The sequence below is a fragment of the Lepidothrix coronata genome, unplaced genomic scaffold (genome assembly GCF_001604755.1).
Source record: "Lepidothrix coronata isolate B3197 unplaced genomic scaffold, Lepidothrix_coronata-1.0 Scaffold35, whole genome shotgun sequence".
Lineage (NCBI taxonomy): Eukaryota > Metazoa > Chordata > Aves > Passeriformes > Pipridae > Lepidothrix > Lepidothrix coronata.
The window spans coordinates 2,717,731-2,745,277 of NW_016690215.1; the positions used below are offsets into that span (position 1 = coordinate 2,717,731).

At 41.2% G+C, this 27,547-nt stretch overlaps 1 protein-coding gene across 2 annotated transcripts in view; it reads right to left on the reverse strand.

The window, feature by feature from the left end:
- Positions 1-27,547, reverse strand: part of ARHGAP6 (Rho GTPase activating protein 6) — a 327,622-nt gene that overhangs the window by 258,561 nt on the left and 41,514 nt on the right. The window contains exon 1 of one of the 2 annotated variants that reach the window (XM_017812356.1): positions 17,253-17,639. The exons of the other annotated variant lie outside the window; for it this stretch is intronic. The gene's annotated coding sequence lies outside the window, so the exon portion shown is untranslated. Of the gene's footprint in view, positions 1-17,252; positions 17,640-27,547 lie in introns of those variants that run through there. 2 annotated transcript variants of the gene reach the window in all.

Below are 27,547 nucleotides of genomic sequence, written 5' to 3' on the forward strand. Positions count from 1 at the left end.
TGGACAGAATCACAAAAATTTTTAAATTCTCATACCTCTAATTATAGGTTTGCCTTTAAAATCACCTTACAGAGCCAACTTTGCCTGCTATTTATACACACCCCATGAGCATTGCGACCACCATCAATGTGACAACAGGCCCCAAACGCTTCTACACTTTTCACATGTGCAGAGTTCTTGGCCCAGCAGCATTTATAGCTTCAGTTAGGGCAGGTTCCACACTGGAAAAGGGGACTTCAATACAAGTTCTTCCATTTTAAGGCCAGTTTTCTACAGGAACAAGGCTAATGCCCTTTTTCCTGTCCATTTGTCGCTATTCCCACAGCAGCACTTTGGGACAGAACAAGCCACATTCTCCAAGAGAAGAGAGGTCTGACAGAGGATGTATTCCATTCCCATAAACTTTGCAACTTCCCTGGCTGACAACTAGAAGCCCAGAGGGTTTCCCTAAGGGAAAAAACACAAAACAAGTGCAGCACAAGTCCATTCGACCTGCTGGGCTGCCTGCTACTGCACATGTGGATCAAATGGGGACCTGTGGGGTGCACTGCCTGTCTGCCCCTTGGCCAAGGACTAGGCCAGCAGCACAGTGCCTGCACAGGGGAGTACGGGAGAAGGACTACCTCAAACTTCAGGGGACCAAGTCAAGCAGCTGAGGAGAAGCACAAGACTTAGGAAGGAACATATTTCATTAGTTCCTTTCCTCATAGGACAGCCTGTTATTTTGTTAAATATAAATTATATATATATATATATATATATATATATAAATACACATAAAATAGAACAAAGCTCTGCTTTTTTAATTTTTGGCCCCACAGCTCAGCATGCTGTGAATAGCCAATTAAGAAACAAAATCACAGCTATTAAAAGCATGTGGGTGTGGGTATATGTATGCAGCCCCAAGGAGTATGGTGCTGACACCAGCAGTGTCCAGTCTCCCCAGAAGTGTGGCAGTAAAACAGTGTGTCTGTAGGCCGTGAGCCAGGGAGACAGACAACGCCCAGGACACTGGGCTGGATTCACTCACTACAGCAAAGCATTTGCTGACTCCTCCACACCCGCAGTGCCACAAGCTCCCCACCTAAGCTGCCAAACCCTGTCTCCTATCAGCAGACACTGTTCTCCTGCGATGTTAGTTTATTAAGCACCACTTCAGAAAGTGTTATTTTTCCTACAAACCAAAAGCCTCCCAGGTATCTGCTTCACAGGGCAGCACTTGCTCAGCAACAGATTTCCTCTGTGGCTGAGAAAACTATCTGACAACCCAAAGCCTCTCCTCCTCTTCACTGTGTTCACTGCATTTCTGGAGCTTTAATGGTAGCTGTTCCCAAACAGAGACACTTCTGGTGTCGGCTGGCAGGAGCCCCCAGTGTATTTCTACATTGATGGGAAGTCAGTCTCCCTCTGGAGGGTTTACAAAGGAGCCCCTATATTCACAGCAGCCAAATGTTTCATTCTAGGCATTTTATCTATATAAACCAAACAGATAACAAGGAGAGCAAAGACCTTTAAAATATTTATGAATCAATTAAAGTTCTAAAGCTTTCTACTGCACAGTGATAAGGAGTGAATTCTCACATAGGACACCATGGCATGTGGAGCAACTGATTTTATCCAAGTTCAAAAACTGTAGGTTTGCATACAGTGAAAGGAAGTAAAAATTATCTATTTACAGATTTAAAGATAGCTACTATATACCATGAAAGCAATATGCAATAAATTAATGTGACAGAATATATAAACTAAAACAATATGAAAGTTTTTTAATCAGCCAAACCTGATTTAGTGTTTGAATGCTTTCTGATTGATGTACTATTTTCTCAACCATTCAATACTATGTTATGTTATGACAGCAAGCAAAAGTTGTACATAAATACAAGTAATACATAACAGCACTTTTTTGTTCAATGTGGACAAAAATTATTCTCGTTATTCCGGAGTTGCAAAGATGCTTATTTTTCTCATAAACACCGTGTTCGAGGAAGCCTGAATGTGAAAATAAATGGCTTCATTTTGTTGCTTTGGTGCACTTTGTTTCACAAAAAGCAAGTATGACTTACTGTGAAGGTCACTGTTCATTATGCACAGTGGCAGAAAAATGAGCAGAGTGCACCACACCAACAGAAATGTGGACTTGAAAGAGGTTTGAAAAATAACCCAGTGCAGTTAAGATCACAGCAACACTGAAATACCATATAGGTCTGGATGGTGCCGTCTCTCCAAATTTGTCACCATCTGAAGACAAGAAAGGAGGAAGGGGCAAACAAAGGCAGTGCCACAGTTCCATAATGTCAATCACCTGTTCAATACTCTTCCCCAGAATCAAGCTGAATTTTCCTAACTTGTCTCCTTCATAGTGGTTTTTAAAATTTTAAAGCTGAAATTAAAGCAATCTTAGCTGAGGAAAAAGCAACTGAATAAATGCACCAGAAAATAAACTGGTCTCCACACACTGTAACTGCAGGGGCAGGTGCTGCTGGCACACACATACGTCTCCCCAGGTTATTCTGGTGCATCTGTCACTGTGGTATGCAGGCAGCATTTAGTCTGTCAGCCAAACTCACAAGGGCATTGCAGGCGCTTTGCGCAGTCCACACACATATCCAAGTCCTAAACTTAACTCTTCCACTTATCTGGGAAGCAACTAAAATGTTGTATCCCTTATATGTTACAGTCTTTGAACAGTGTCAGAAAAAGGGGGGAAACAGGAATAGCACAATAAAGCAATGACACCTTCCATTTTTAGCTATTTTTTTGCCTACATTTTGCTAAACCACATGTAGGAACAAAAAAAAGGCACCACAAAAACCAAACAGCAAAACCCCACTATCATCATTGATGAAAACTGCTTGAGGAAGATGTTTTGCCTTTGGAACAGGACAATCCTTTGAATATTAAACATTTCACCGGATATTGTCAAACCCATATCCTTTTGGCAGAAATTAGCCTGTTTTCCCAAGTCCCTCTTATCTCCTTGATGGTTCCTAGTCTGGCAGGCCCACTGGAGACCAAAAATCAAGCTCCCAGATCTCATAACAGCCTAAGAAGCCCCACTGATTTCTATTGAAAACTTCATATATGTCACCTCTGTAATTATTTAAAACTCATCCTGTGTGAGCACTGACTCCAAAATTTCAAACATTCTTTAGAAAATATTTTTCTGCATCCTTCTTTCAGTGTGAATTATTGCCATTTAGAGTGTCATTACAACAAAGCATATCAGGAGATGGAGGATCACAGTGTGAGGGTGTCTGTACTCAATCACAGTCCCTAATTTCAAGGCAAATTTCAAATCTTAAGGAAGAACAATACAAATCCAGGTTGGTAATGCTAAATCACTTTTTATCACATGGGACTGCCTAGCAATGAGGACACAGGCAGCACACGTGCATCTGGGCAAGCAAGTAGGGGTATAGAGACAGTCCCAAATCCTGCAAAGATTTAGCAGAAAAGCATCAGATTTTTAACATGCCACTGGCTAAAGTGAAACTACTTGGTTCAAGATGTTAGTCAGCATGCAAGACCAATCAATGCACGCTTTTCTACTGAGGAAGCTAGGTAAATTTTGGAAGCCTGCAATGTGTTGCTGCCTTGACGGTCGCAGAGGCTGACCCTGCCTGTCCTGGTTCTTCTTTGGAAGCAGAGCTGAGAAAGGCACATGAAGAAGAGTAAGCATTCTCTGAACTGTGCTCTTCCTGGGGAACAGACAATTTTGTTTGGATCTAGAAAAACTCATCTCCTCAAATGGCAATCTATAAACCACCACAGCTTGTAGGACCAGCTCACATGACTTCCAACTGAATGTTTTACAATTTATGTGAAGAACAACTTCAGAGATTTAAATACTTCACTGCAGAGGAGAGATATTTATGAAAATGTTTTGATCTAAAGTAGGTCACAAATGTCCCACAAGGAGAGGAAGCCCTTGGATGACAGCAAAGGACCTGCTGATGCTAACCATGTGCTGGAGAGACCTGGGGGTCATGTTTTACATTCATACAGGGAGCCTGCCGCCCACATTAACATCTCCCAGCCACGACACCCGTGCTGCACCCATACATTAACTGCTGTTACAGCCTGTTACAGCCCCATAAACAGCACAGTGAGAAATGAACCCACGTGCCATTAGCAGCTGGGGTGCCTGTAGAGGCAGAACAGGCTGCTCCATTGGCAGTGGCATCTTGTAGAGCTGCTTCTGCTGTCACCCTCTCCCCAGCCCTTCTCTTTCAACACCCAGGGCAGAAGGATCAGGCTGCTTGGTCCTATTCTCCCTGTTTTCTCTCTGGGTGGTTTACTTACTCATCTCCTTATTATTCACAGTCTCACTACAATTCATTTCTGTCCCGGAGATGATGATGGTGGAAAAGGATGAGACATAAAGGAAGTTGCTTTTGTACAGAGAAGAAAAGAAAACAGTCACTGTAAATAGAGCATGATATTAACAGGCTGATGCCTGACACTAAGAAAAAATAAAGTCTTCTCCAAGAAATTTAATTTGCCAGATATGCGAGGATCTTCAGTCTTCACAATTATTCATCCATGAAGCCTCTTGATCTACATGGCCAACACATTTCCTTTTGGGACAGCAATGGCAACTTCTCTTTGAAAGGGGATAATCATGTGTCAAACATGTTTAAGGGAAGAACTGACCTTAATAAGTGAAGTAGGCACAAAAATAGAACATAATCAGTGGCAAAGTAGAAAATTAACATGTATATTAATAAGAGCAGGAGTTTAGAATATGGAAGTAATGAGTGCCAAGCAGACTATGATACACCCCTTTTCTGTCAGCATGCTGGCTCCTTGGGAGAAACACAGATGAGTTCTTGGGACCACAGTATAAGGATGTACAGAGTAAAACAACCAACCAAGCATCATAAATCTTTGCTCCTTCCAACCAAAAGCAGCAGTGCCCCAGCTGCAGGTGGGCATGAGGCACCAGCGCAGGCACAAGGTGCAGAGTCAGGCAGCCTGGGGCTGGGATGGAAATGGCACTGGCTCACCACATCACCCAGAGATGAGCCTTGATGAGTAAAACAGCCGAGGAGCAGCTGTGTAGACTTGCCCCAAGGATTCTCTTGTGAACTTTGCATTTCAGAGAGCAGCACAAATTCTGTTGGTGCTGCAGCCCATTGCTGCTTGACATATAGTTCAGTCCCCCACTCTGCAGGGCTGTTGCTGGAGTTTTTTAGGGGGAACAATGAGTCAACAATTTAAGGCTGAAAAACAAAGCACTCGATTATATGGAAATGGTAAAGTGAGAACAGTATTCCCTTTCTCATTTGCAGTTGGAGTCTCTGGGTGGACTTTGAACAAGCCCACAGAGTCTCAATATTTTGAAATATCAAAATAACACCTTTTCTAGCCTACCTCAATAGTCATCATCATTAATTTTAACATGATGCTCAATATTTGCAAGGTTAAGTATGTGTATATATATAAATTTATCTATATATATTTATATATGTACATATGGTATGCTAATTTATTATAGTAAGATTAGAGTAGTGTTTTCTAATCCTTAAAAGAAATTATTGTTTTAACACTATATATCAAAGTTAACAAAAAATTAACCTGGGTACACTTTGAAGGCAATGAGATTTAAAACAGAAATTACTGTTTGCTATCTGAATTTTCCCCTCCAAAATGTGAATCATATGATCTAGTAATTTTACCAGTACATAAACAGTTTGTTTTCTTCCTCCAGCACAAGCTATGAATACACTCCTTTTCTATTTCTGTCTTGTGTAAACACATTTTTCCCAGGACTTCCATATTTCAGTACATGGAGGGAATCCTGCAAATAGCACATCCATGAAGCTACATTGATTGCAATAAATCATTTATATGCAGAGCACACAAACGAAAGAAGTCTCAAAACACACTTTTCATTTTATGTGTACAGTAAAACTACTACACCCAGACTACATCCAAATAGGACCTCAAATACCAGATCATTCACAGCTGACTTTATGTATTTATGCTACAATTCTCAACTAAAATGAGACCATAAGAGGCCATAATAATAAAGTCCTATAAAACTACAAATACTGTCAAATTGAAATATCTTTTAACACCAATGTATTTATCAACTTCAAATGCATTTGTTTCCATAATTACCTCAGTATCTGTTGTAACATTATATTTAAACTTTCAACAGCGTTTATCAAGTCAAAACAATCTGATGAGACTCTTCAGTTGTCACGGATCACAGGCAGGAACAGTGACGCAAACATCTGTATTGGGTCTGGCTGAGCTGGAGTTCAATTCCCCACAGCAGCCCTCACAGTGCTTTGCATTGGCAGCTAGAAGGGTGTTGATAACACAGCGGTGTTTTGGCTACTGCTGAGCAGGGCAGGCACAGCATCAGCTCTGTAACATTCCTTCCCCAGCTGAGGGTAAGATCCTGTGAGGGGACCCAAGTAGGCCAGCTGACCCACACTGGCCAAGGGGATATTCCATACCATATGACGTCAGCTCAGATATAAAAGCTAAGGCAAGGAGCAGGAGGGCGGACATTCATTGTCTCCAATGGCTGCCTGCTGAGGAACAGAATGTGCGCTGAAGCCCTGCTTCTCAGGAGTGACTGGCCATCGCTGCTGATGGGAAGTAGAGAATAAACCGTGTTATCTTTCGCTTTGCTTTTGCTTTAATAAACTGCCTTATCCCAACCCACAAGTTATTTTCCATCTTACTCTTTCCCCTGTCCAGCTGGGAAGGGGAGTGACAAGAGAGGCTGGGTGGGCACCTGGCATCCAGACAACGTCACCCTACCACAACATCTCAGATTGAGACCCCCCACCTGGAGTGCTGCATCCAACTCTGAGGTCCTCGGCACAGGAAAAACACGGACCTGCTGGAGCAAGTCCAGAGAAGGACCACGAACATGATCAGAGGGCTGGAGCAATTCTCCTATGAGGACAAGGCTGAGAGAGCTGGTGTTGTTCAGCCTCAAGAAGACTCCAGGGAGACCTTAGAGCAAGAAAGATGAAGACTTTTTTGTAGGGTCTGTTGTGATAGGACAAGGGGCAATGCTTTTAAACTCCAAGAGGATAGATTTATACTATATATAAGGAAGAAACTATTTACTGTGAGGGTGGCGAGGCAGTGGACCAGGCTGCCTAGAGAGATGGTAGGTGCCCCATCCTTGGAAACGAATATTCAAGGCCAGGCTGGATAGGGCTCTGAGCAACTTGGTCCAGTGGAAGGTGTCCCTGCCCATGGCAGAGGGGTTGGAACTAGATGCTCTTTAAGGTCCCTTCCAACTCAAACCATTCTGTGATTCTACACATTGAACAGTTTCTTTTTATGTATGTATAATTTATTACACATATATACTTAAAGCGATAAAAACAACATGATTCTGACACCCCATGGTTACATCATGTCATAAACTGATTTTTCTGAATCAATGTGAAAACTGAAAAAATGCAGAAAATACAATTTTCTTGTACAGAAACCATTTCTTTTTTCTTCCTGAAATGAATGCCCATCATCAATATCACTATAGATTAAATAAAAGAGTTCATCAACTCATTCTTTCCTATTCCTTCTTCTAGGAAGTTAGGGGCTACTTTTTACTCTCTTTTAAATAAACTGGTTTTATATTCAGTGTTGAGTGCTATTTCACAATATAAAAAAGGGAACATTTCATTTTTAAGATGACAAATGCTTTGATTTTTCAGTAATGTGTGTTGTTGTTTTTCCAGCTGGAATTATTCACCGAAGGTGTTTTTATTCCATGTTCAACCAAACTCTCTAACACAAATTTACTACTTTTTAATGAATTGTTTATTTTATTTAATATAATAAGTCATACAAAAATACTCAGTATGGGCCCGTAGAAGAATGAGAAAAGAGAAACAAGTGTTCAGAACTCATCCATGGCCTATATCTAGAATTATTAGCTCACATATGGGTCTCATCTGCTTCAAGCTGAGTTTAGGAAGAGTGTAAATAAATTAACATTATCTTTGAAAACCGAGGAGGGCAATAATAAAATATGAAATCCTGGAAAAGAGCAATTTCTGACTATAAACTCTAAATATATGGAAACAATTATGTGATAATTTGTATACTTGTTATATGATAAAGGACTTGAAGGATGTCTGCTCTAGAAACTCTTTCAGGAATAGCCTTGATAGGGAATCAGAGATTTTTAGGATGCTTGATGAAACACAATTCACCTTTTTCATACATCTCTTTGGCTACAGTGACATTCTTCAGAGGAAACAGTATTGCTTCCCTCTGAAGAAAAAAAAGCTACACATACAGGAAAAAGATATACCAGCTCTTCATGCCAAATATAATCATACTTATCATACCAACCTATTTAGAAAATATAATATTACTAAACCAGTTGTTATGGTTGATTAATCCAAGCCCTTCTTTTTAAAAACAGATGGCACATGCAAGAATAACAAAACACATTCTAGAGCGTATTTGATGAGAAAGTTCATTATCTTTCATTAATTTCTTAGTTATACAGAGCAATAAACCTGGATTACAAATAATTACAAAATATAAACAAAATGGAAGGCTGAAAACAGAGACCAGTCGATTATGCATATGAACAAGTATTTTTATGGATTTTGAGCAGATTTGAGCTCAGGATTTTCATGGTTCTCACACTAAAAAAAAAAAAATTCTCTTTTTGAAACATCATCTGTAAATGTATCTATGAAGAGAGGTAGCATTTTTCATTTTCCTTAGTTCCTATAATGATCCCGTTTGACTGTACTGAGCTAATGTACATTTATCAAACCTTTTGTGATGGCCTGATTGACTCATTGCATATCCTTTGTCTAACTTGGGCGGTGTGTTAAATGAGAGCTTGGAAAATGTTCTATTAGTAGTAACGCTGCCTCAGTGTCCCATTAAGATAAAATGCCTGAAATGAAAGAAAAGCCACAGGAGAAAGGAAATTATGAACTCAGTTGCCTGGCCTGAAACCCACACCTTCATGGATGGTAAAGAGAGCAGCTGAGCTGCACAAGGGAGGCAACACCAAAACATACTGCCACCATCTGAAAAACGTAATTACGCGTCTGAAAAGCAGAATGTCAGAGCTGAAGTCTACCAGGGTGGCTGTGGCTGATTTTTACATACAAGGTATGCAGGAGGAAGGAGGAAGCACCAGAGACAGCCAGCACAGACCATAAGTCAATAGCTCCACAATCCACATCCATGACCCTGGGAGCTGCCACAGTGGTGACCATGTCCAGCCCCGCTGGAACATGCCCAGAGCACCACATACATCCCAGTAGCAAATCTGTGCTGGCAGCATGGGGCATCAGTTTCCCCAGGGGGCCAAGGCATCATGCTCCACTAGCTTGCTGCATTGAGCAAAACCACGGCACTGCTCCAAGCCCCCTTCTCACTCAGGAAGAGAACACTGGAAATAATTGCTAAACTTCCTCCCACTTCAGTCTGGATCAAACTGTACAGCCTTTCAGCAGCTATGAGAGCTCTTATGTCTTCTGCACGGCACTTTCAACACTTCCAGCTAGGAACCAATAAAATAACTCGACCAATTTCTTGGTCTAGTTATCATGCAATTTCTTAGTGAAGAAATTTACATTTCCTCTTCATAATAAGCATTCGAGACCTCACAAGGAGGAAAAAACAACATCTGGGGTTGAGTCCTCTCTGAGTTCATGTATCAGGTCACAACCTCAATATCCTTCAGCTTTCAAAAGGGGAAGAGTTTACAATTTAGCCCTTTTCCTATAAAGTCCTTTTAGTTGCCTTCCTATGACCCTTCTCTCTGAGATACATATTTTAAAAAATTGAACTGCATGGGTTTCCTGGCCTTACCTGAGGCACGCATCTCCCTCTACCTCCATCCTGCCTGTACTCCTGCCTCCTGATTTGGCCAGCTCCCAAGAACATCAGGGGACAACCCCACTGCTTTCCTTCTCAGAAGTGCAAAGAAAGGAAACTTTGTGTGAAATGGGATGCTGTGTCCAAAACAGATGTTTCCAATACACTTCTACCATTTTAGGATGGATTAAACACTTTGCTTTCCCTGTATGGAGCCTGCTGGAGGCGAAAGCTCTCCAGGTTCCCAGAAATATTTCTCTATAGCAAACAAGACACATGAGGACTTGGGCTATAAAGAGTCCATCTATGACAGCCTTCAGTCAGAAGCAAAACCTGATATGAAAAGAGCCAAAAGGAATTTTCTGGGGGAAACAAACGCTGTAGTAAAAAATGAAACAGGTGTGCACAAGACTTATGCAAGAAACTGCAACAATGAGAGTGACATGCAAAGGCTACAGAGAATACACAATTGGTTTCTCTCAGTTAGAAGTGTGCTTTAAATCCCTATTTAACAGGAACCGTAGCTTTGCCTTGATTTACTGTGATCAAAATACAATTATATTATTATGAAAAGTAATAAATTTGCATTTACAGGACATCCAGAAGAATTATCTTCTCCAGCTAACCTTGATGGTAAATTCAGGCATGGAATATTTTCATACTCTTACTAACCTGCTTCCTTAAGCATTAGCATCACCTGCAAATCCAAATGTACTCTCCTTGGGATAACAGTGCAATTCATGCTGCTCGGGGGAGAGCTGAAGGAGCATCTGCACCTCCTTGAGAGCAGCTAACACCTTGGCCTCCATCAGGAGTTGCGAACAGGGTGGTAGTTTCTAATTAAGTCTGGAGCTAAAGACCAGCAGCAGAGCTCAAACACGTAACAAACCATGGGGCTGGATGAGGTCATGGGAAGGGTCTCCACGATGCAGGGAATGACAGCAGTGCCTTCTGCTATTTCCTGAAGTACAGGCACAAAGGAAATTCACATGTAAAATGAATGGATGAGTTCTCAAGGCAAGGACCTGTGTTATTTATAGATTTAGCCAGTATGCTACTCTGACTCTCAACGTTTAAGCAGCAATTACTGGATAAGGGGAGATTTCAACAATCTGGAAGTGACAAAAGGAACTACACCAACTTGTTCGCTTTTCCCAGCACTTACATTCATAAGCCATTGGCCTTACTTGCTCACAAACTTCTCACCAAGCTGCAGAGTCTATCCAGCTCTCTTTAACAAGCAGCAAAAGGCGACTCTCACTAGATCTGACCTCTGGCTAATGTAGAAGCCAGCCCAGTCCAGCCCAGCCCTTATGGAAAGCACGGGAACCAATCTGGCTGGCACAGCCCCTTGGGCAGCCCCGGAGGCCAGCGGGCATCACCAAAGCCCAAGCTTCTGAACAAAGCTCTGCCAGAGGGAGGGCTTCTTTTAAAAACAAAGCGTAACACTTCAGAAGAAAACACTTTTACATTTACAGAATTCTATTAAACCTGCTGGCAAACTCCCACCAATTGCAGCAGGATACCAGGATTTTACCCTTGATATTTTAAGCAACAATACCCAAACAATCCACACAAATAAGATGAAAAAATCCCAACCACCAAACAACATACTGAGAGGTTCTTTGGGGATCTTCACGTAGGGGCTGTCAGACACCCACATACCATTGCAAAGTCTTCGTTAGGACCAAGTGCTATGTTCCGCTTTCCTTCTTCAGCCACATAAACTCCGGAGATAGGAAACCACCTCTTTTCCCCCGGGATCATGCAGACATCTGATTAAAAATGGTGCTGTTTTCCTGCAAGTCTTCACATGGAGGCACAAGATGCTGCTGAACGGACTGAGCGCAGCTGCCTATCACCCAGCCCTAGTGAGCAGTCTACAGGGCTAGAGACAGCAACGGAAGAGCCAGTTCCTGGAGATTTTTTTCTGACTACAAGTCTAGACAGGAAGCTTGAAAGAAAAAGAATTGCTTTATAGGGGTTCAGATTTAATTTTTTCCTTTAAAAGGATATTCCTTTTATATGATATCATATATAGGATAGATGAGACAGAGTAACTCAGACACACACACACATATATATATATGACACAATAAAAGCTATTCATATTTTTGAATTACCTAAACATGAACAATTCCTGGAAAATGACACACTAAATTTTCTATCTAAATGGTATGCTAAACTAGAATTAAGATTATGTTAAAATAATAATTAAGATAATTTACTGATTATAAGTAAATTACAAATAGAAACGTAAGCAGTATGTTTTCATTTTCTCTGAAACAAGTATTATTATCCATAAAAAATCAAATTCAAGTGTAAATTGGAAATTAAAGTATCAAGCAGAAATGTACAGGAAGGACATCAAATTAGTAGCTATGGACTTAAACCTCCTCAGGTTATAAATGGTTCATATGGCCCCAGAGAGCACTGGAACAGATGTCCAAAGCCATTGGATACAGTTTTGGTTATTTATTCCCCCATTCATGGACAAAAAGTGTCTTCTAAATCAAGATCGCTTCACTGCCTTCCATGACCATGCTGAGACAACAGGTACCTCCACTTTGTTTGGAGCAAAGACAGCCCTGAGGGGGTGGCTGGGATACCACAGTGCATTCCAGCTCAGAAACGAGCCTTATGTTGAAGGCAAAGGCAAAGACACACACCACATAATCAGCAGTAAGAACCTTCATGCCCATGAGCTGTCGTTTACAAGGGGATCTAAGCCCCTGATCTCCTTACGGTGTGATTATCTTTCCTTCTCCTTAGATAACACATCTCTAGGACCACATCCAGGTCTGATAAAATGTTATTCCTAAAAAAAAAAAAAAAAAAAAAAAAAAAAGAGCGAGTATAAAGAGAAAACAAATAAGAATTGAGCAAAATGGTGGTGACAATGATTGTCTTTCCCACTATTTCAGTCACTAGTAAGCAGGAAAGAAGCTAAAAATGTCATTTGGAAAAAAAACCACTTCATATACCATTTTTTTGAGGAGTAGGAGTGGCTAGATCACAGTTTGAAGAAGCAATAGACAAATTTCAATTTGTGGGATTCTCCAGCTGCAACCAAAGTGCAGGCTGCAAAGCTGCAAATGGGGAACAGGAACCAAACATCAGAAACCAAAGGGTGAAAGGACAACATCACAGTGACACTATCAGGGCCTTCAAATGCCACAACAGGTCCACCTTATTTATGCACTGAGCCACGTTAGCAGTGTAGTCCCCAGACATGTGATTCAACTTTGACTGCAGTAGTGTTACCTAATGTCCTTGCCCATGGCTGAGGGGTTGGACAAAATGATTTTTTAAGGTCCTTTCCAACTCAAACCATTCTATGACTCTATGTTCATCTTCTCCAGCTGATCTACTCGCTTTATAAAAAATACCATTATAGTTAGCATGCATCCCAGTAACCTGCAAGGGCACCCCAAAAGTTGAGAGTAAGTGTAGCTCCACGTGGGGCACAGGGAGCTGAGAAGACTTTTCCACAGCAATAGCCTACACACAAAGAGCAAAGTGCTGACCCAATGCTAAAACCCACTCTAGTTTCACTTGCATAACACATGAAAGCTGAAGTGCTTTCTGGAAAGTACTGGTGTTTTCTTAAGGCACTGTTATTATGTAGATAAGAAATGGAAAAGTATGTTGTTTACTATAAGCTCTGCTTCAAGGACACTTTTTTTAGTCATTACTACCTAATTAATAAACGTATTGAAATTGCTGTGCTGAATCAAGGGCAAGGTACAAGGCAAGCAGCTTTAACAGATCTGTGAAACTGGAAGCTAAGAACTTTTATCAAGATTGGCAGCAAAAGTTTGTATTTCTTATTTTGTAGTACTAGAAGAGCAAGAGCAACACTGGAATAACCAGATGAAGAAAAAAAATCTGGCATTAGAAAATCTAGTTCACTATTTGTCTGGGATGTTATGAAACATCCAGAAAAAAATGGCTTCCATGGCCTTAAGTATATTTTCACCATTGTCACACAGAGATATAAAGCTTCAAGAATCAGTATTCAGTGCTGTTATTTTGTGGGCAAGAAGAATACCACTCAAAACTTGCTGTTTATAAAAGTTACAATAGTAAAATATTTCTCCATAGTAAATTATCTTCAGTTACTAAATAATATATAGGAACACTGTAATAAGATTTACACAATTTGACTAACATGCAGGTGAAAGTTCCATAAAGCAACATTACTGAAAGCTAAGTGAAAAACAATTCTGTTATAAAAATTCATTTGAACATAAAAAAAAGAATATTCCTGGAAGAAAGTCATTACAGTGCAGATGGTGACCCGCTTGTAAAATGTATGATAAACTAAGGTAAAATTTAGAATAACACTGCTTGCTTCTTTCCTTTGGAAGAAAATTATGGGCTTTGAAGGACTTTGTTAAAAGAGGTCGAAGCAGATCAATACCACTGTTGTAAAATGAATTCTTTAACAAGATTATGATGCATGAACTCTTTGTCCAAGGAAACAGGTTGTTTTTAGGGTGGACAGAGTAGATGGAGGCCAATTTATAAGCAGATCCCAAGGCCGGCTATCAAGTATCCTACAAGGCATTTCAAGCCAAGATAAAGCATGTCCATGAGTACATGTCTAACTGGCACCTGGCAAAATCAATGCCCGCAGCTTTACTGCTGTGTCACACCCCGTGTACTAAAGTGCACTTCACAGCACCTGTCCCAGGGCAAAGGGCTCCCTCCTGCTCAGCACCACACAAGCTTTATTCAGAAAAGGGTTTTGTCCATGGATTATGACCTTGGTCCTGCAGAGTCTGCAAGCACCATTAAGATCACTTGCTGATGGAGAAGCTGGGTTTTGCTCCATGAGGGTGCCTCTGCTTCCTGCTAGACAAGACAAGCACTGATCCACAGTGTGGAAAGAGGGGAAGGATGGAGCAGGTATTGTGACTCCTTTGGTAGAGAGATTTTCTTCTCTGATGTTCACAGTTTCCCTTACCTGTTTTTATCTTCTTTTTACTGCTAGTGCTGCCTGCCATTACATACAATTTACTTATTGAGTATTTTGCCATGTGGTTTAGTCAAAATAGATGCAATCAGCCATTACTCAGTTTAGCCTGACATAAATGTTAAAGGAAGCTCACAGCTCATTGCTGGGCCACATACACATTGCAATTTATAGAATTTGTAATATAAACCCAGCTAAAAGGGAGAAAGGATAAAAAGAAAATTAAGAAGAAAAGCAGACCTAACAAGACAAATAAGCTGGTTCACTTTTATCTCATTGTTTCTGCTACTCTGAAGGTTTTTTGATCTGTCTCGCTGTTCCAGCTACCATTTAACTGCTCAGTGTGAATGAGCCGCTCAGCACTTCTCCCTCTAGAGTAAGTCTCTGCTAGAGGATGCAGTCCTCCTGTTCCTCGTACCCATCTCTGCAGCCTGACAGCTTCCACCACAGCAGGTGTGTCATGCTATGTGAGTTTACACAAAGATCAAGGGCTTGAGAGATTGAGAGTCTCCTGAGTCATTCCAGATTTGCTAGGGTAACTCTGGCTATGTTGACAGATGAGAATTTGATCCTCTGTCCTTAAAGATTTTAGTTTTATGAAGCAGTTAGGCAATTCAAAAAAATGAAAGCTACGGTCCCACGTTCTTCTTCTCGAGTTTTACTGTATTTAGCCAGCCTGTTACACCCCTGTTGTATGTGATAAACAACTGAAATGTTCAAGTCTACCAAGGGCATTTTATAGTGGGCCTGCATGGGCAATTGCTGCTTCCATACATGATGCAGTGTTTTCAAACTCTGTGACACCAGTGCCAAAAGTCAACATGCTGACAAGAAACACACCAGCACTTAAATTAATTAAAATGTTCTGTATTGCAAAAATCCCATCAATCTCAAAATTTAAGGCTGCCTTCACAGCTCTTTGTGCTCAATGAATTCTCACAATCTCTTGAATAGGTTTTCTCTACATATCTTTGCATGACAGAGTCAGGGCATTAAGCTTCTATCATTCCAGTAACACCAAGATTTTTCCTTCAGTCTTTTCAACAATGGATGATGTATGTTTGCTGCATATCACCACCATCTTTTTGAGCTTTATAGAAGTATGCTGCAAAATCCTAGAGTCATCTTCTTGCAAATATATTTTTGTTTCACTAATCTGTTAAAAAAAAAGGAGAAAAAGGAAAAAAGAAACTCTACTAGAGCTCACCTCTGACTTTCTTTTCCCTCAAAGAGGATTTTCCCCCTTTGCTTACAAGAGGTGATACCTCCTTCACCTGCAAATGGATGGGATTCTTGGTGAATCCCATGATATCACAGAAAGGCAAAACATAGCTACAATATGTCACTTCCTGCAACTTAATGCCTTTGAGCCAACTTTCATCATCCAGGAGACATAAATATGCAGGAAGGCATCCACAAAGGAGACTCAGAGGCCCTGTGGAGTGGGGATGGTGCTGAAAACAGGTAGCTAGCAGGACAGGAGATTGGTGTCTTCTTCCTCCCTTCTTTGCAGCCCTCCTGCTCCCCATCACAGCCCTGACCTCCCTGATGGCAACCACGAGGACTTCTCTTCAGGGACAGGCCATCCCTCTCTGTGAATCCAGAACACACAACCCACAGACACGCAGCCCCAGCTCCTTGTTGGAGTTCTGCCACAAGTGACCTGATGGTAATGAAGTGAGGACTTGCAACAAAATGGAAACAATGAAGTTTTATGCCCTGGAACAAGTTATTAATTGGAGTCAATCGATGTTGTAAGCTAGTAACTTTAGACAAGATAGACATTCTTACTAACCATCTGATCCAACACTGTGCCCTGAATCTGAGGCTAATCATGAAAATATTTCTCTCACACCCACTCACTACAACAACAAATGCTGCCAAGTGTAATAAATTTCCCCTTTTTTGTTGATCTGCCCATGTCCAGAGTTTGCTGCCTTTCTGTTAAGATCATTCCAACAAGAACAGCGTAAATCCTTCCCTAGCTGCCACATTATCAGTAATTGCATGTCTTGAAAGTTATTTTGCCTGGTTTTACCACCCAAGAAGCTATTAATAGATAAACAGAAACAGTGAAAAGAAGAAAAAAGATCAATGCGTTAAAAATTGAGCACAACCAGGTCTTTTAAATAAACATATGTACTTCAGCCTCCTGCTGGTAATACACAATTTCTGGAAAGGTTATACACTCACTTGAAAGTGTTAGTCTTAATGTGTGCCAACTTAAAGGGGCCAACATGGCTACTCTACTCCACGATAGTTCCAGGCCCCAGCCCACTCTCCAAGCTAACAGTGTAGTTGTGTCTGATCTGCCTCTGCCTCCTCCTCTGGCCTGTTCTGACCATACTGTAACTCGTCTATGGGCATTCACACACGCTTTGACCCAAGGCAATGCTGTCAGTCAGTATTATGAAGCTTAGAATCTCCAAACTCACCATGCTTTACTTACAGGTGTTCTCCTGTCCTGCTCCAGAATGGTCCAGCCACTAAAGGTTTTCTCCTCTCAAAACCAGTCCTTGGCCATTTTCATGGCCATCTTTCCTCTTGAGAAGATTGTTTTTTGACTATAACAGTTCAATAAATTCACCAAAGGTCTTCAAAAGCATTTGTCAGAGCTTCCCCCAGCCTGGATGAACGTCATTTCACAAGTGGCATTTCCAGAGCTTTTCCCCCTGAATTTAATGCTTAAAGCAATCTACACATTTTGGATGATACAGGTGTTCAAGTAACAAAAAAGGAATTAGTGTGGCAATATGCTGCAGTGAGAAACACTTGAGGGTATGAAATGCATTATGAAGGTTAATCATCTATCAGCTACCACAAGCAGGTCTGTTACAGACAGTTAAACTGTCTGTACTAACACAAAATGCAGTGCTGGAATGTAGCAAACGCACCAAAGTACCACAAAAAACATTTTCATATCCATAAATACATATTTTCCATCCCAAATGAAACTATTCCTTCCTTGAAAGAAACAGATGTTATGGCAAAGCTGGTTTCTCTTTTAGGACTGATTGTTTTTGTCAGTTTAAACTTTTTTAGCTGGTACACAACGATATGATTTTGATCCGTCACTGCTTTACGAAGAAAATGGAAATGGAATGAAAAATGAAATCTTACTGAGATGATGAATCTTAATCACAGCAGGGAAAAGGAATATTTTGTGCTATTTCTGTAGAAGCAGTAACAAAGGTATGAAAAAAATAAACTGAGGTAGACGGGCAGCTCAACTACACAGCACCACTGAAAGCAAAAATGTTAAGGTTTAAAATATAACACTGCTCAGTACTCTACTTGGGCTAAATTGATACAGCAAGACAAATAATTTTAAAATTCTTAATGCTCTCATTTTATTGTATTTCCCTTTTGAAATTCCTAACCAATATCATTCATGACTGGGTAGTAACATAGTGGTCAGGAAGCATGCCTGAAATATTATGAAAACAATATTACTTTTCCATTTGTCATTTGCAATAAAGTGAGATGATACACTAAGATCATCATTTTCTCTTAAGTTCTGTTTGTGGGAGCTGAAAATATCTGTCAAACACAGAAGTGCAGCACTCAGTCAGCTCACATGGCATGAAATGTCAACTCTTTCTAGGCCAAGACGACACAAAGACAGAGGGGTTTATCTTGGCAGTCTTAGAGGTGTAGTGTTGCCTGCCTGACCCTGCATATTAAGTATTCAGAAAAGTGTGAATTACATTGATTTTAACAGATATATTCTGAAATTTGCTACTCATGATGTACATTTCACTATGGACCCTTTCACTCTTAATCTAATCATGGCAAAGACTATGAAAATACACCTAGGAAGATCCTTTGATGGTGGTTCCATTCTCCATGACATCCATTCTGCACACTGCTGGATAAGCCAGCAATAGAAATTTGATCCAGGCAAGGCACAGACAAAAAATTACATCTTTGTGGAATAAGCCAAATCCTTATACTTTTATGCAGGCTGCAGAAGGCCAGAACAATACCTAACACAGAAAATCTTGCTGGCATAAGGTAAACCCCCAAATATTGAAAGAGGAGAAGTCAACATTGGATGAGTGCTTTGCTCCACATGGCCACAACACTTCTGATCCGCTAATCAGAAACAAAACGCTAGATGGATTTGTGATAGGCCTTGAATTTAGTATGAGGAGAACAAATCTTGCAACAGTGACTCATTTTGAAAGAAAAAAACTTGGTTAACCGAGGAGTGATCTTGCCTTTGGAAAAGTTACTAAGGTGTTCACTATACTGTCTGTGTTTGCCCTAACTAGTCCAGACCATATTTGATAAAAATCTTGGGAGATTAGAACTGCTCAGTCAGAAAAGAAACAGCAACTGGAATTTCAGAAATATGCAGAATCAAGGAAACGAAGATCTGACCAATCTGAAGTGGGAGGAACGGGGAGGACCTGCCGTAACCATTCACCCTCCTTGTGTGCTCACTCAGATCTGTGGGAGGCAAAAGAGTTTCCCCCATGTTTGCTATAACGCAAATTGTTTCAAAATGATCCCTCTTTTCAGCAAAAGTCAGAGTGGAGCGTTATGCTCTTTAACACAACCATTAACATGTTACTAAGTGTTCAAACAGGATATTTTTAAGGATGTTTCAGGTAGGAATTACCATCCCCTGGAGCAGCCTAAGATCATTGTTAATGTTCAGTCATCCTCCATACACCAACACTAACAGAGCTAAAAACAGCAGCACAGTTTTGGAGGATATTCTCCAATGTAAACATTTTATAAATAAAGGAGGTTTTTTTAGATTGGATATCTATCATCAACAGAGCCAGTTAAGTGTGGCACAAAGCGAAGTGTCCATGAAAAAAAGGGAGAACTTTCCACATTTTCTCAGCCTGCTAGAAAGACAGAAAAATGACTGAAATTGTTCTTTTTCTGCCTCTGCTTAAAGTGTAATTGGACTGAACTCTGGATAATGTCCAGAAATCGGAAGACCTCCCTTTGATCAAATGTGTATTTTATAGAATGGAGCTGGAATTACCCACAGCTGCAGGTTTCAGATACCCTGCCTTTAAGTTACAAGTAAGATATTAAAAAAATTCAAAAATTATTCCTCCTCTGCTAAAAAAAAAAGAAAAGAAAAAAAAAGCAGCCTGTAGTAACGATAGCTAATAGTTGAAATTGATAGAACATATACACAGATTTTTATTTGTGGTATGACCAGTTCAAACTACAAATCCGATGACTTGTCTTCTAGTAAACACCCCACCTTGACATAACTTCCCTAGGGGCATATCCATGTTACTTCTAAGACACAGTCAGAACAGCATGTGGTAAAACAGAAGAAACATATGGTTTGTGGTTCCTGCCTATGCCTAATTCGACAGTCGTGGATTTAACAAAAGCTAGTTGGCTTAGGTTAAATTACTGGTGCAAAACCAATTAGACATACTTGGCCATGTGCACATGTCCACATGGGCAGGGATCCCAAGGCACGGGGTGTGCGTAGGAGATGTCTGTGTGTGGTATGTGTGAGCCCTCTCTTTTCTCGCTGACGCTAAAGGAAAGATCCAAGATAAAAGACGACAGTCACTGAACCATAGGGAGAAACAAGGCTGGGCAAAGGAAAAGATAATGAAGAAGAAAAAGAATGGAAATTGGAATACAGAAAAAAGGGAGGAAATTAAAAACTGACAGTACGCATAGCAGAAGGATAAATCTGTGGCTAACGTACAGGACAAAGAGTCCTTGCCAAGCACCATGTGTAACCACAGTCACATCTTCCCTTGTTATTTCAGTTAGCAGATCTGCCAAGCGAAGGAAATACTGAGCTAATGCAGGTAGGAAAGATCACATGAAGTCCTGCGAGTAACACTGCTCACTTGCTGCTAGCACAAAATAAACTAATGGTGTCCCAACCTTTTTGGTTCAAAAGTCAAATAAGGCCCTACTTATTATTTTGAAGAGGTCAGAGCTGTAATGAACAGTAGGTGACAAGACTTCTGCCCTGTTTCACTCTACATCCCAAACTCACCTGGGAAGGTCTAGCCATGGGGAGACAGGGATCACTGCTGCGTGGGAGGGACCTTGGGTGACAGAGGCTGGTGGGGACAAGTGAAAGCAGTCCCCTCCATCCATTCTCAATGGGACCAGCAGCTATTTCTAGCTGCTCACACTCAGCTTCTCCTTTCCTTCTACCACAAACAACTCAGGGTGGCATAACACAAAGCAATCACCTGCAAAAGGCTTTCCTGGTCAAGAACAGCTGCCTTTGGCTCTTTTGGCTACTTCAATAGAGATGCAAGACTCTGAGGAGGCCAAAACCCCTTCTCCCTTGGTTCCATCCAGTACAGCAGGGCAGCAGGCAAGCTGGGCAGGGGTAAGGGCTGCTGGGCCTCAGCTCACACCATGGCTACAGCTGTAAGCCCAGCAGCAGCACTGCAAGTGCCAACACACCACTCTGTGCTTTCCCATAAGGGATTCTCCCAATGCAGTTCAGGAACAGCACTTCTGTACACAATGAAATGCAGCTTTTTCTCCTAAACAAAGTTGTCTAGAAGTGCCAAAAGTGACAACCACCCAGCCCTAAGTAAAGGAAGCCCCAGGCAAACCAATAATATTTGCTCATTTCCACTGCAATCTCAGAAATAGCTGGTGCTCCAGAAACTACTTCAGGCTTCTTCAGAGCAGCCAGCAGATCTGAAACCTGGCTTTTACATTGCCACAGTACCTCTGCTGACCTAGCAAGCAACCCCGTCTCCTAATTTGGTAGCAATCCTCTCACTTCTCCTGCTGTGGGCTATGTGTTTGCAGTTTGAGGAAACTGCAGCCAGGCAAGGATCCGTCTCAGCATAGCAAAGGGCAGTGGAGGTGGATGGGATAGGATGATGGAGCCAGCACTCAAGCTGTCTTGGACCCATATGCAGTAAGAGTAAGCAAGCATGAGAAGAGAGTAAGTGTATGGTATGGCCCAGGCCACAAACGAGACCCTTAAAAAAACCAAAATGCACCACTGATACCTAGTTTTGCCTCACAGCGTGACTAAACATAGTTCTTTAACATTCTGAGGACAGACATATCCTCCTCCATCTCCCCAGTTCACCCCTTGGTTCAGGGAGTTCCTGTCACTCAGGCACACATGCTAGCCAGCAGACTATGTGGCTTACACCTCAGCTGGTCTAATAAAAGGCTGCAATGGAAAATACCCCAAATTTGCAGCTAGGTTGTCACAGCACTGAATTGGGCAGAGTGGGAACCTCAACCTGGCTCCCTTATACCCAGGTAATGGGGTAGGGTGAGGTCCATCACTAGTAATTTTTTTGCTTTAATATCTGTTTTTGCTAGCAGGAATCCTACGTTAGACCCATGCAAGATTCTTGCTGAAACTCCATTTCAAAAATACATAATGTAGAGAGTTTCTGCTTGTATAATTAGAATTTTCTGATGCCAAATATATTTTTAAAAATTTGCAGTACAAAAGTTTCTGCTTTTGTACTCATAGTCCCAGCATGCACTCTGTAAGTACACAACAGCTTCAGGGTGAGAGTAAATTTTAGTGTGTTTCTCCTATAAAAAGCATATACAAACACAAAGGCAGAAAGGAATTCTCCCTACATTTCAGTTGCAAGGATCCTCTACACAAGTACTGAGAAGTAACTGCACAGAGTCCTGTTTCCCCCATGGGATGGAAACATATAAATTCCAAATAATTCAAGGTGAGCCAAAGAGAAAAACCATCCAGGCAGGATAAAAAATTCCAGCTGCATGCTGACCACAACAGAAATCAAGTCAACTGTTCAAAGAGCCGTGCCAGGCATCCAGATGCTGCTGCTGGCATAAGAAGATCTTCCATAGTCTGATAGCAGCTGGTTCCAGGGACAGCAGCCAAAGTCTGAACTTAAAGTAGAGAAGAAAGGGGAGAGAACTGACAGCTCACCACTCGATTAGCATCCTTCCTTCTGTACAGGCATATGCATGTTAGTCACTAATCACTGATGTTCATCTGGAAATTGAACACTTTTTTATAGCAAAAACCCAGGTTTGATGCATGAGTATACCAGGTCCTACGACCCTGAGATGAATAGAACTGACATCTGTAAAAATATCACTGCTCATGTAGGCAGGGCCACTGCAGGATAACTCGATGAGAAAAAAAACTGCTTGAGAGCATGGAGCCAGAGTTCTCTCAAGTTTTTCACTATTTCTGCACAGTGTTCTGTTTTAAAATGTTCACTTCTTCAGTTACTGGAACAATCAGGACTTCTCAAATGTTTTGTACCTATCCCCTTTCATTTCAAACTGCTGCTGACACCCTCCTTCAGCCTCATGGCACATGGTTTGGGCAGTGCACAAGAAAGTTGCCTCAAAGTGAATGGCATTAAGATAATGGAGGCAACTTGAAATGCTCCTGTTATAAACTGTCCCCAGGGATTGCTTCCCAGGCACTTTCAGGCATGTTTGTGGCTCAGAAAAAATAAGTTGTGTATACTCCCTTCAATCCAGGCTACTTGAGACTGACATAAGTCACCATAGGGTAGGAGCATACTCTGCTCTGCCCCTCTACTCTGCTCTGATGAGATCTCACCTTGAATACTGTGTCCAGCTCTGGGATCTCAGCACATGACAGACATGGTCCTGTTGGAGTGGGTCTAGAAGGCTGGAGCACCTCTCCTATGAGGACAGGCTGAGAGAGCTGGGGTTGCTCAGCCTGGAGAAGGGAAGGCTCCATGGACACCTCACAGCACTTTCCAGTACCTGAAGGGGGCTACAAGAGAGCTGGAGAGGTATCTTTCCCATGGGCATGTAGTGAACAGGACAAGGGGCAAGAGTTTCAAAAGTAGAGAGGGAAGGCTGAGACTAGACATAGAGGAGAAGTTTTTTATGATGATTGTGATGAGACACTGAAAGAAGCTGCACTGCTGTGGATGCCCCATCCCTGCAAGTGTCCCAGCCCAGGCTGATTGGAGCTTTGAGCAACCTGGTCTAGTGGAACGTGTCCCTGCCTATGGGATTTTTAAGATCCCTTCCAACCCAAACCATTCTTTGGTCCTGTAGCATGTAGAGTTGGCGGAGAGAAGTAGGGACTGACAGCAACTCAAATGATCTGAGTCAGGTGTCTGCTCCTGGACACATTCCAAGTAGCTAGAGGTCAGTTGCTGTTATGACATGTGGTAGAAAAAACCTGTTGTGGTTTACATGCAGATGGTGGCAATTAGCTATGACACTATATTCAAGTTATATAGTACAGAATGAATTAAGACAGAGCATTACCAGGAGGCATAAAACATCCTCTGATGTGAAAAGGTTACAGAGGGAAAATTTTAAGGACAGATAGCGTTGGAGTGCGACTAAGCCAGGGGATCCCATTCCCAGGCCTCTGCTAACAGCAGCAATAAATCTACTTCTCAGGAGAGAGATAAGTTTGTTCTTAATAAGGGATGTGGACTGTATTAGCTACAGGATACGTTCCTCTTCTTTACATGGAGAAAGGGATGCAACAAATACATTGGTCCTCATAGTGTCTATAGTTATCAAAGGACCCCAAAAAAAAATATAGCCATTATTATTTTTCAATAACTCTCAATAATATTTTTATTAACGTCTCCATTAAAATTAAGATTTCGATATTCTTCATACAACCAGAACAGACCAAAGGTCTAGTCTGGCCCATTGTCAGTCCCCACTACCTGAAGATAGCTGGAGACGAGCATGAGTGCAGAGCAAGCACAGCTATACAGCACAGTCCTCCACCCACCAGCTGAGAGCAGGAGCCTCTCTGGCTACCTCCACATCGGCACGTGGATGGTGGCCAGAGGGCTACCAGAGGGGCAGTCGTGCAGAGAAGAGGACTTGACTCTATATACCTCTTTGGGAGTGTTATTTTGGAACAGATAAGACTGAATGTCTATTTGCACATTCAAAACATTAAATGTGCTTCTGAAGTGCATCTTCTGGGTGAGTTTCACCTAAAGTGATTTCAGCTTGTGAGCCCTGAGACTACTCCCGGGCAAAAAAGGCATAGGAAGCAAGGAGGATCAGGCAACTGCTTCAAAAACTGTTTCTAGTTCCTCTTTATTCCTTCTCTGTAGCTCTTAATTTTTTTTTTCATTTTTGACAGTCATTGAACTGTGTCTACAAAATTATCTGCTGTAAACCCAAGATCTTTTTCCTAAGGCACAGCAGATTGCTTAGACACACTATCAGCAGTGAAAAATTAGACATTAGAAATCCGAACCCTGCCCAGCTTTTTGGGTTTTTATATTCTCTTAAGGATCAGATCACAATTATGGTCAAATATATCCCACCCCCAAAACCACAATTAATCCCTCCATCCGATTTTCTCTCAACATTCCTGATCACCAGTGGAGCTTCAAATGATCTGCTTATTTTTGTATCTCAGAGGAAGATGTTATATTCTTCCAGTTCACAAAACAAAAATGTTATGGTTGGAGGCACTGGGCAAACCAGACTCAGTGTGGTGAAAAGCAGGAAGAGTAGCTGCTCTCTTACAAACAAGTTCATCATCAAAGTCAGTCTGGCTGCTGGCATGTCTGCAGGACTGAAAGGTAGTCCTTTATGCCATTGGAGAAGTTTCTCAAGCTCTAACTTCACTAATCTAAATAATCTAGTCTTGGAAAAAAGTGGATCCTCAAGTCAGAGGCAACATGTGTGGCTGATCACATCTCCATGGGGACCCTGGAGCAAAGGGACAATGTATGCCAGTGATCCCAGTTGAACAACACAGAAAAGGCCCTGCTAAAGATGACAAAAATCATGTCTCACCAAACCTTTGTGGTTCTTGCCTGCATGCTTCAAGTGCATTTGTTTTCTTTCTTGACCAAACTAGACCCTCATAAAAGTCATTATAAATCAACCCTGACCTAGAATGTTGTTCTAAGCTCTTTGGTTCCTCTTGTGCCTGCTTAGCAAAATAAAACGCTGCTACTATAGATGCAATGCCACTATGCCTAATCAGCTTGCGCTAAGGGTGCTAGGACAAAGGTTGGGAATGAGAAGGTAGGTGAGAAAGGGGACAGAAATTCCTGACTTCAGAAGAGACAAACTGCACTGGAGATGGAGATGGGGTCCTCGAGGGAGTTAGCCAACAATTCCATCTAGTCAAGCATCTCCCAGAGCCTGTCGTCCTTTGGTAAGACTTCATCACATCTAAACTGCTCTAAAAACCACAAAGTTGTTCATTCAATAGGATGAACTATAAACTTACATTTATATTTTGAATTCATTCTAGTCATAACAAGAACCTAAAATTCTTGAAAGTACTCCTCTGCCTATGCACAGTGACTTATGTGGGTTATGCATGATAAAGAATTTTCTTACAATAGTCTCCCTGTCATTTATCATGTCTTGAATAACTCATTTGTGGCCTTTGTCCAGAAATAACAGAACTATTCCCATGTTGGTGCTGATAAAGCTTTCCTTCATATCATCCCAGATTTTCTTCTCTATTTGACATTATACACACAACAAAGAAACATGGATAGATACATTAAAATGTACTAAATTAAGAAATTAGAAGGAAACAGGAAATAGGTTTACTGTAACTTTATCAAATGAAAACAAGGCAAACTCCAGAGCAAGAAGTCAGTCAATTCAGCATGAAACTAAACAAATATGCAAGGAAGAAAATCTACATGAAGGTCCAGATTTCATCGAAGGATTCAAGTTCAAAGGGGAGGCAAGGTCATAGCTCAGGGCCCACAAACCTTCTTGCACCCACAGAGAGTAGTAACTGGTTTTCAAGAGAGGTAATAAAAAGCATCTAGTAATATCCTATAGAACAAACTGGCTATCGGTAGCAGCTTGCTTAAGCAGGGCAAAACCATTTAGGGACTGCAAGAGGTTAATACCTCTACCTCTGATCTGAAGGCTGCAGTATTTCATGAAGACCATGTTTATCATAAACTGATGAGGATTTTGATTTTCATTTTGCTGTCTCACCTTTGAGTTGGGATCTAAAAGGATATAAAGACTAAAAATGGGAAAACATCAATCTGCTCAATTTCCCTTTTCAGTAAGTCCATCCCGTACAATTAACTGCAACCCAGTTTCAATATAAGAGATCAAAGGATTGTGCAAAAAGGCTGAGGGGAGTAACGGGGAAAAAATAATCCAATAATTGGATTCAAACATTGGACCCAGCTCTCAAATCTAATGCCCAACAAAAAAAAAAAAACCAACCAACCAACCAAACAAACAACCAAACAAACAAAAACACACACAAAAAACCAGCAAAGCAAAGCAAGGCCAACAAGGAAAACCAACATCATACACTGCCTGAATATTCCAGGTATAGGCCTAGTTACTTATGAATATACATAGTTTTGACTAGATGCCAAACTACCATGTAAAAATGATGATAACTCTAATGAGAACTTTGTTCACTGTACTACAAATGCCAAACAAAGGTACAATACTCTACATGGATTTTTCTATTATTTTGCTAGGATTTTATTTTAAAATGGAACCAGCCAAAACAAACAGCTGCCAAGAATCTCTTCCAGTACATGAGCAATCTGCTTCCAATATTTACCAGGTTGTGGGTTTGCCTTTAGAGAAAAGGAAAAAAGAAAAAAAGTCCTATGTTTGGATACAAGAAGTTGCATGCAAAATGCTAAGTGTTTCCTCTTACTGCATCATTCCCTACACTATACAGGTAAATTTCTCTCCCATTAGAAATATCTGCATTCAGAGGATGAGAGACCAGCCTGATATTTCCGTCAGACAGCAATGGCACTCATCCCAGGACAAGCAGGTGATTTTTTT